Below are 10,465 nucleotides of genomic sequence, written 5' to 3'. Positions count from 1 at the left end.
GCTAGCTCTGGTCTGCGCCTCCTGCGCTTTAAACCCTGTGCAGCTTGGCCGGGCTCGGCTGCTCTCCCCTTCCCTCTCGCTCCGAGCCGCCGGCCCCGGCTGCCAAGCGGGCCGCTCCCTCCTATCGTGCACACACAGCAGGGAGGGAAAGGGACGGGTTGCTTCTCTCCGCTTTACGGCTGCGTGCTGAAAACCCCCCACGGCTCCCTCCCTCCCTCCCTCCCTCCGTCCCCCCAGCCCGCCCCGTCTCGCTGCCGCGCCGAGCCCCGGGCTCGCTCCGCTTCCAAGGTAATGGCTGGGGACGCTCGGAGATGCGCTGCGCCGGGCCGGGGGCAAGTTGGCCAACTCCGAGGCGCCCCCACGGCGCCGGCGGCAGGCGCGAAGGGCGCCGCCGCTCCTCCAGCTGTGCCCGCCGCTTGCTCCAGCTGTGCCCGCCGCGGCACGCGCGCGCTGCGCCCCAAGTTCCCCCCCAGCCCGGGCTCGCCGCTCCGCTCGGGCTCGCCTCCCAGCGCGTCTCGCCGTGATGGGCTGTTCCAAGAGAAAGGGGGGTGGGGGGAAGTCTCTGCCAGGCTCCGCTGAGGCTAGGTCCGGAGCAGCTGCCCCAACCTCCAGCTGGAGCCATTTCCTTACGGGGGGGAGGTCCTTGCTCTCCTGGTGGCACTAATCCGTGCGCAGCACAGGGAGACCCCAGCACAGCGCACTCCGCCGGGGCTCGCCGCGTGCCACTGGGGGTGCGGCAGTCACGCCTGTGTGGGTGTGGGAGAAAAGATGATTCCTGGCACGCTGTGCCCCGTGCAGACACTTTCCAACGAAGGGGGGAGAAAATCCGCCTGAGGCCCAGGGCGAGCACTCAGCGGTGTCTGCAGGATCTCTTCTTCGAGTGATGAGGAGGGAGAAATCCTGCCATCCTCACGCAGGGCCTGCTCCCCCTGACTTTGCTGGGAGTTTTGCCCGAGTAAAGAAGGCAGCATTTGGCATGAATAGTGATATTGTTTTAGTCTGGTTAAACGTTTTTTGCAAAGGCCGCAGGTTGCGCCCTCTGTCCTGGCCTTAGCATCAGGTAGGCATAAATAGATGTCCAAAGAGGTGTTGGAAGTGACAGTGGGACAAAGGGTTGTGAAAGCAGAGGCGCTGTTTTTTGGTTTTTTTAAATAATCAGGAAGTAATTAGAGGGCTTTGTTTTTTTTGAGAATAGAGAAGATGTCATGAGGGTTGTGTGCTCTGATGGTTCCAACAGAATTTCTCTATCAAAACGCAGAAATACTTTAAAGACTTAAATTCTCTGTAGCAAAATTAGGTTTGCTTCTCGCTTTGCTGGCCAGTTACAAGAAGTCAGGAAACTTAGAAAAATCGGTTGTCTCTTTCTTCTTGTTGCAGGGGTCAGACAAAACTGGAAATTAATTGTTCTGACACTGTTAGCTGCATAATGCAAATAAAAGGTGACTCATGCTGCAGGGATACATAGCATTTTTAACTTGGCATGATTTCTTTCTTGTAGCTGGGTCTAAGGTGCTGGCTTGAATTCATTAAAATTTGCAATGTTACACACAATCTGCATTGCAAATATCCCTTATGTTAATATGATTCGTTACATTGTCACAGTCATTGATTGGAAGTTTTAACCTGTTGCCTTGAGTTACTCAGACTGTAGGTTATTTTATTCTTCTTCTCTGGTCACGTAGGGATGAACATCGTTTTAACTTGGAAATTGACGAGAAATGGAAAATGTAGCCTCTGTTACACTTAAGTTGTTTGTTTGTTTGTTTTGTTTTTTGGTTTTTGCTATAGAGGAACTGAATTGTACTCTGGTCTCTTATAAAGCTTTGAAGATTTTTTTTAAAAACAATTCAGAAGTGTGAAGAAGAACATTAGTGCTCTGTGATTTTTTTTTCAGTGATATTTTAGAAAAGTCCCTGAAAGCCAAAGACTTAGGTTTTTTTAAAAAACTATTTAAATAATCATTTATAAAACTCTTTTTCCGGAAAGCATCCAAAGATACAAAAGACACAAATGTATCCACACTTTTTTTCCCCCATCCAAGGCCCCAATCCTTCAGTCTTCATTCACTCAAATAATCCATGTAAGTAGCTCCATTGATTTCAACATAGGCCCTGATCCTGCAATGTGATCTGTACTGGTTGGATCCCTGCAACCAGGTAATGCCCCAGTGACTTCAGTAAGACTTTATACAAGTATAGTCCACCTTTGTGAATTAGATTGCAGGATTAGGACCATAATTAAGAATGACTATGTAAAGGCTATGTGATTGGCAAATACAGCAAACGAGAACATTGGTGAGGACTTGGCTGACTTCAGTTGTACTGACAATGCTATAATTGAGTCATCTACACAGATAAAATCTTTAGTCAGGAAAGAAAACTGAGAGAATTCAAATCTTGTTCTGAAAGTCTTGTTTAAAAAAAAAAGAACAACCAATTTCATATAGGCTTATTTTCAAATCAGTCAGTGCAGTTTTTTTATTGATTGATATCATATACAAGCAATTTTTTTTAGTAATATCTATATAAAAGGCGTTAGTATGTACTGTAACAATGCCAAACTACTGTATATCAAGCAACACTATATATTTTTAGATTTTTAATCTAGCGAGCGTTCGTAAGAGGCCAAGAACATCCATAATCCATCATTTATTCCGGTATCAACAAAATTAGGACAAGAAAAGAGCCTGCTTACGCCCAGTTTTGCTCATCTTGCCATCAAAGCATTTAATTGTAGAGAAAAGCCTCAACTAGAAAAGAAGCACTGTATGTATTACTGGTCTAAAATAATTGAAACAGAAATGAGTTAGAGTTGCATGCAGGTTGTTTGGTTTGTACTAATTTTATTAAGCAGTGCAATTTTATGCAGCATAAACAGAATTTAATCAAATTAGTGCTATTATAAAGCATTAAAAATTTTTCCTTGAAGGTCCTGCATGTTAACCTATATATTTTACGTTCCTTACCTGAAGAGTTTTCATACAAGAATAAAAAACACTTGCTTCTTTTAAAAGATACCAGAAGACCTATTCACATTGCTGAATGTAGAAAATCTTCTTAACCAATCCAACGTTAATGGATCAAATGCTTCAGTTCTTACTCAAGCAAAGCAGTGTTGATGTCAGTGAGACTTTTGTTCAAATAAGTAGCACAGAATTTGGCCCATAGTATTATCTACAAAGTTTTGGGGCTTTTTTAATGTATAGTGAAAGTTGCCAGTTGTATGTATCAAATAAAAAATGCCTCTGTGTTACCTATTTTCTGTATTACTGCATCTGAAGAAGAGAGCTGAAGTCTCTCGAAAGCTTATGCCTGAAAATATTAAATTTGTTAGTCTTTAAAGTGCCACAGAACTCTTGTTGTTTTTGCTGTATACAGACTAATACGGCTACCCCTCTGGAACAATAAAAAGATACTCGTGACTCATGTAGTTGCTAGGTTGCTCTTAGGTTCACTACAGTCACAGCATCCAATATCTCCTGTATCACAAGATTTCCAGCTTCAGTAGAACATGCAGCTGTCCTTCCAAGTTCTTTCACTTACATTGGGGTATGTTCTGTCAGCTGCAGTTTGGTCTTCCCTTAGAACCTTTGCATGGGTGGGCGGGCTGGAGGGAGGGAACATGGTTTAAGCATGAACTTTCTTCAGTAAAAAAAAAAAATTCTTTTAAAAAAGAGTTAGCTGATGATATGTTGAAAGTCTGTGTGTAACCCATTGGTGAGCAGAGCTGAGTGAATAATTCATTTTTTCAGTTTGGTGGCTGAACTGAAAAATATTTTGTTAGGGTTGACACAAAATGGACACGTGCCTCACGAAAACAACACAACAAAAACCATTTCAGGGCGAAAGAAATGTTTTGTTCGACTCAAATTATTTCTTTGGTTTGTTTTCAGGTGTATTTACTTCTTTTTTTGAAAAATAAAGCTGGCTAAACTTCTAAACAAAACGTTGTTCTGGAACTGGAAGTCAAAATGTTTGTTTTTGAAAACGTCAAAACAAAATATTTTACCTTTTTTAAGAAATAATTTGCCAAATTGGACTTAAATTCACAAATAGTTCTAATCGGCCCCTAAACTGCATTTCCTGGTGAATAAACTAATGGTCAAAAAACAAAAACCCAAACAAACTGCTGCTCAGCTTTACTCGTGAACGTATTACAGGTCCTATTTGTGCCCGATATGTAGAAGATCTGAATCTTGCAACATCAACTAAGGAGCCTTTGGCCATTCATGCTTTTGGGGTTTGGAGGTCCCTGGTTTAATCCCCAGTGTGTTGAGCAAGAGGGCGACCATGACATGTCTATTATCGATTGCTGTGGTACAGTGTGCATGTTTAGTTAGTATAGGAACAATAGATAGTATATATCACTGGTGAACAATAAATTACTTAAATTTGTAAGTATTTTAAGTACAGTTGTGTTGTATGTAAATGTCTGTGTGTGTGTGTATATATATAGATAGATAGATAGAAAGATTAGATCATCTATGTCTATGTGTAAGTAATGTAGGCATATGCAATATAATGTGAGAGAAGAGGTGCACTGGTTTCATGGACTAACCCCAGGACATGGAGTCAGGAACTTTTTACATTCCATTCCCACTAACTTGCTGTATAACTTTGAGCAAATCACTTCACCTTTGTATGCCAGTTTCTCCATCTGTAAAATGAGGATCATTACACTTATAGGAGAGGTATGAGTCATAAATAACTGTGAAACCTAAGTTTCTGTGCACTACTCTGAATGATGAAAGCACTATTACTTATTATTTTGCAGTGGAGAAGATGGTCCTCTTCCATGCCATAAAGAGGCACCTTGGTGTCATTCTTCCCTTGATATGTGATTTGCACGTGGTGGTTTTTGTTACCTATAGAAACAATAGCTCCTGTTATTGCCTCATTCCTTGTGTGGTGGTGCACAGCATACAAAACTAGAATCGTGCTGGGTCATACTCATTTTTATTATATGCCATACCTCATCTTTTATGTGGTCTTATATATATATAGTGCCAACTCCATATTAGTCATGTTTATGTCTCGTACATATATTTTTGGTAATTTTATGTGTGGAGTACAATGATCTTTATCATGAATTTCTGCTGAGAACTCTTACTTATGTTGGTGGGAGGAGATAAGTTGTTGGTATCTCTATAAACGTCACAAACAGCAGTTCTATGGCGCTCACGCTACAGGTGCTTTACAAGGCTGCTATATTGGCTACCAATATTTGCAGTTGTCTTTGCTGATTATTAGGTTTTTGTGCAATGAAGTATCGAAATCAAATATCGCTGTAGAGAGGGAATAGAATCAGTGTAGGAAGCAGAAAATGAGATCTTGGGCAATTTTCTGATTACATTTCAGGCACACAAAAAGACCTGTTTGGGAAAGGGACCACCTGTGTAGTATTCCCTTTTTCTAAGATCTAATAAAGCACTATCATATTATTACAGTGGGAATATCCTTGTCCTCCATAGCAAATATTTGCAGAACTCTTCTTTTTGAACCTCGCTGTTAATACTTTTCTGAAGCTTTAGTCTTTTCTCAGTAGAATTTTTGGATTCTTCCCCTCCCCCCATTCACCCCAACCCACCCTGAATGATTGAGTGCTTGTGTAACCCATCCCTGCTTGTTGTGGTGTTCTGTCCCCCTCTAGCGGCACCTAGCCCAGCTAGAGATTGATGAATCTGCTACAGCCTCAGCTAAGGGCCACATGGCTTTTAGCTCATGCAGTAGAGACTCACACACTAAGCTTCAAAAGTCCCTGGTTTCGTCCCGCCTGCTGATGACCAGGCTCTGTTCGTGTTACACTTGTCTATACTAAGATTTTGTTTGGTGTTCTCTTGCACTGGGGTAGGCTGTGTCAGTACAAAATCATTTCTGACACTAGTGGAGAGGAATGCACTAGGGATTTGCACCACTGCAGCTGCACTGGTGTAGCTGCTGTAGTGTAAAAAAACCCAAACTTGTTCAAATAAGCCGTAAGGTGAGAGTGGGGGTAAATGTTTAAAAATTGTCCTAGTGACTTTCTTTTTGTCATAAGTCTATTGCCTAAAGGGCTAAGGGTTGAGAGTTGAAATGTGGCATGGAAGTAGCTCTCATTAGTACCTTTCAGTGTTCTGAAAAATGCTTTTTGATTTGACAGAGTTATGACTCATGAAAGAATTAAACACTGTGCATGGAAGTGCATGCTACGTGGTGGTGGTCTCACTGACTTGTAAAATGTGCAAATGCAGGAATGCTCACTTTAACAAATGCACCACTTCTAATGGTTGAACTTGAGAGTCTCTCTCCTATACACCTAGCAAAGTGCACAGACAAAGACGTAGGGTAGGAGTGTGTGGTGGTGTCAAGCCAAATACTTCCACCTTATGGGATTTTTTTCTTTTTAGCTTGTACACTTGATTGAAAAAAATCTATGAAATTTCATGTGATGAAACTACATTTGGAAAACATTAAGATTGGGATGGTTAAGTACTGAAAATACAGGAAATGACAAAATGAGGGCTGCAAACACAACATTTGTTCTGCTGCTTTGTGGCTAGGTATCAAGGCAGAATGTACAGCTGGGCCTGAAGTAAATGAATATAGAAGCATACTATATCTCTTACTGAGTCAAAACTCCCATCAAGTCAAAGAGTGAAATCCTGGCCGCAGTGAAGTCAAGGATTTTTGCAGCGTTACAGGTACGGCTCTCAGCCTCGATCTGCCCCAGTGGTATGCAAAATTGAGTTTTCCTTCCTTTTAAATCCTGACTGTTCTGTGTATTCAGTATTGATTTTTTTAGACATAATTTACCTTTATTGAGCAATGTACTACTGCAACAATTTTCTGGGCCATTTGTAAACAGCTCCGTTGGACCATATATGGGCTTAATAATTAGTCAGAGTTTAAGGCCAAAAGGAAACACCAGATCATCTGGTCTGGCCTCCTGCATAACCCAGACTACCACCACCACCACCACCTAGCACCTGCACACTAAACCCAAGAACTGAAATTAGACCAAAGTATTACAGCCCACAGAAAACTAGACTATGTGCCACAAGCAGAGAATAGGAGAGACGAAGGTGCATCAGTGCCCAAGACCCTCACAATAGCAACGCAGCGTTGGAGAAAATGATATACTGTGATGTAAATCAGAATAAATGGAATACAAGCTTTGATTTACAATGTAAAAAGAAAAAAAAAATTGGGATGGTATCCTTCCAAATTTCTTGAATTCCTTTTAAACTCATATGAAAGAAGGCATCTATAACATGAAGAAAAAAAACTTGATACCAAACTAATATGTGTTTATTTTAAATTGTTATAGTATGCTTGTGTTAAAATAAAGTAAGGGCTCAATCCTGCAAGGTGCTGAGCACTCTGAACCCCTTCCAGCAAAGGTCATAAAGACACCTTAACTTAAAGTATGTGTCTGAGTCCAATGAGGTTAATCATATGCTTAAAGTTAAGCATGTGCTAAGTGCTTTGCTGGATTGGATTGCAAGTGTACAGCATATCTCAAGATTGATTTTTAGTCTGTACAAGAATACTGGAATAGAGTGGATCCATGAATCTTTCTGTGAAACAGGGATACAATATAGCAAATACATGTCAAATCTCTGTGTTTTGTGTTCTTTGTTAAAGACAAACTCAGTATCAAATCTATGACTAAAGATATTATAGATGTTTTGCAGAAAACTGTGCCTGGAGAAGTTAAGATAAATCCAATATTATATATGGACAAATTAAGAAAAATACCAGTGTAAAGACACTGAGGAATTTTTCATGATAGGAACACTGAACGTTAATATAATTTCTTTTAGCACCAACAATATGCTTAGTTCAATATAAGGCACATAATTAAGATTGACCCTGCCCTGTGGAGTTTGCAGTCTAAAAGATAGGCAGGAAGAAGAAGGGATCTACTGAGAACCCATGCAAAGATCAGTAACTCGGAAGTTTTGTTCTTATTATTAGCTAATAGCTAATATTCTCTTCTTACAGGTAATGTTGAAGGAGGGATTTGAACAGAAACTGACTTGTAAAATATCGAGTAGGAGTAGAGAGGTTATATTAACTCTGCATTTGGCACTGCTGTGACCGCTGTAGGAATAATGTGTCCAGTTCTGGTCTTCACACCTCAGGAAAGATGTTTAAACATTGCAGAGGGTGCAGAGAAGAACCATGAGCATGAGTAAAGCATTGAAAAAAGTGACTTATAGTAAAAGACTCGGAGCTCAGTCTGTTTAGTTTATCAAGGAATAGGTTATGGTGTAACTTGATCGCAGTCTATAAGTAACTATGTGGGGAACAGGAGTGTGACAATAGAGGGCTCTTTGGTCTAGAAGACAAAGGTATACCAAGGCTGGAATTTGAAGCTAGACAAAGTCAGACTTGAAATAAGATGTACATTTTTAATAGTGAGAGTAATTAATCATTGGAACAATTTATCTAGGGTTGTAGTAGATTCTCCATCACTGGAATTTTTAAATTAAGGCTGCAGGTTTTTCTAAAAGATATGTTCTAGTTCAAACAGGAATTCATTCAGAGAAATCCTATGGCCTGTGTTATGCAGTTGAGGCTAGATGATCACAATGATCCCTTCTGGCCTTATACGCTATGAATAGATAAAGAATACATTAGAGAATTAAGCTTCCTGGAAGATGATTCTTCATAATGCCAGGATAGTGTTGAAATCAAAGCAGATGGAACTGAAAAGGCTGCTAAGCGTTTGAAAATTGGTTAAGCACCAAGAAATAATGGTTTTGCTTTATAAATTGTATACCAAGCGTTGAAGGACCAATATTTGCTATGTTGCCAACAAGACTTCCTGAGTTCTTAAACAATGAAGAGATGCCACCAGACTCAGTCACTGCAATAGGACTACAAGAACTAGGTTCATAAGTCTGCTGTCAGTGTTCTACAAGATTCTTTACAAAGGTATTGTTGATTTAGATCTAAAGAAGCTCTCAACTTCAGTCAGCTATGGATAGGAGGTGGAATTCAATCGCTCTATCTTGGAGCACTCTCCATACAGCAAAATGGATCAACTTCTTTGGAAGACTGCTGAATACAGCAAATTATTTTACAGCAGAGACAATTGGAAAAATACAGTTTTATTGTAATGTTTGACAGGAGGGAATTACAGAACCTGCAAGATCTTGCAGAGACTTCTTGCATTATCTCCTGCAGTAAAGAACCAGCATTTTCTGCTGCGCAGCAATGTTCTGCAATTTTTGGCTCTCTCTGCTTTACATGTCTTTGGCAGATTATGAGAGAGGTCTTTGACTTGGTAGAAATAGAAGCAGTGTGGGAAGCAATAAAAGAACAAAAAATAAGAGTAATAAAACCTCTTATTGACATTTAAACTTGACAAGAGAGCAGAAATCAAATTGACGTGTGGAGTTAGATAAGATGTGACTTAGTTCATGTAAACTCTTCACCTCCTTTCTGGAGAAGATCTCAGAAACCATCCTCAAATAGACAGAGATGAGCTTCAAGATAAATGAAAAGGACCTGGCCTGACTGGTAAGTGAAACTGACATTTTTTGTGCACATCTCTAAAGACCTTGAAGCAATGATCCCAGGACTGATTTACAAAGGAACATCATGCAGGAGTCCAAAATAATGTTTAACATGCAGGTGGAAAAATATCATGGTAGATGCAAAAGCTTTTTGAAGTGTATTTAACAAGAGCCATCTGGTACATACTATTCCAGCCAAGTTGAAGTGAATGGAAGAATCTAGGCTAGAAAGAGAAATTTTGCAAGACTGAACAACATCACGATGCTCCTTTGCTTGGAGGGGCTTTTGAATGATTAAGTATTACCAGTGTCATGAAACATTTAAGACAAATATGGGCATTTAAAAGAACATTGCTTAGAAGGTAAAAGCTGGGTAGCATGCATGGAGAGGTGTCCTTGATATTACATGATGAAGAGGAATACACAATAAGCAAATCAAAGTGGAAGGACTCTAAGCCATCTCTCTGCAAAATGGAAAACACTTATGGCTTGGAGACCATGGATGGCAGGCATACAAATTGCTGCCAGTGAAAAAGATAGCCTTTACAGGATCAATGTCATCCCTTAACCTGTGTTCCAGGATAGAGGTGCTTGCCAGTATGATGAAACTTTTCCTCTGTACTTGTAATATAATGATGAGGATGACAGTATTGCTACTTACAGCTAACAATGTGCTTATATATTTTCCCTCTCACCCTCTTAATAATAATAATAATAATAATTAATTATTATTTTTAAAAACAAGTTTGCTGTTTCTTAGCTTAAATTGGGTTTACAATCAGGCAGTTTGTTAAATGAAGCATTTGTTTTAACTTGATTGCTGTTTTATATGTGCATCAATATTCAACATTATTTCAAAGCCTATTTGAATTTTTTTTTTCAGTGTTTGGTTAAAAAATAAAAATGTAGGTTTTTTTAGGAAGTAAAGTAAATGAAATTCATGGTATCTTCTGAACAGTGTTC

General features: G+C 40.0%; 1 long non-coding RNA gene across 1 annotated transcript in view; it reads left to right on the top strand.

Annotated features, from left to right (window-relative positions):
• The first annotated feature begins 231 nt into the window (after nucleotides 1-231).
• The window catches only part of LOC137145658 (uncharacterized), a 136,652-nt gene continuing 126,418 nt past the window's right edge, over nucleotides 232-10,465 (top strand). The window contains exon 1 of the long non-coding RNA XR_010917704.1: nucleotides 232-288. This is a non-coding gene — a long non-coding RNA (uncharacterized lncRNA). The remainder of the gene's footprint in view (nucleotides 289-10,465) is intronic.

Source organism: Emydura macquarii, unplaced genomic scaffold, assembly GCF_026122565.2.
Source record: "Emydura macquarii macquarii isolate MOO-44397 ecotype Brisbane River unplaced genomic scaffold, CSIRO-AGI_Emac_v2 contig_3603, whole genome shotgun sequence".
Taxonomy (NCBI): domain Eukaryota; kingdom Metazoa; phylum Chordata; order Testudines; family Chelidae; genus Emydura; species Emydura macquarii.
This window is presented reverse-complemented; position numbering and strand designations above follow the sequence as displayed.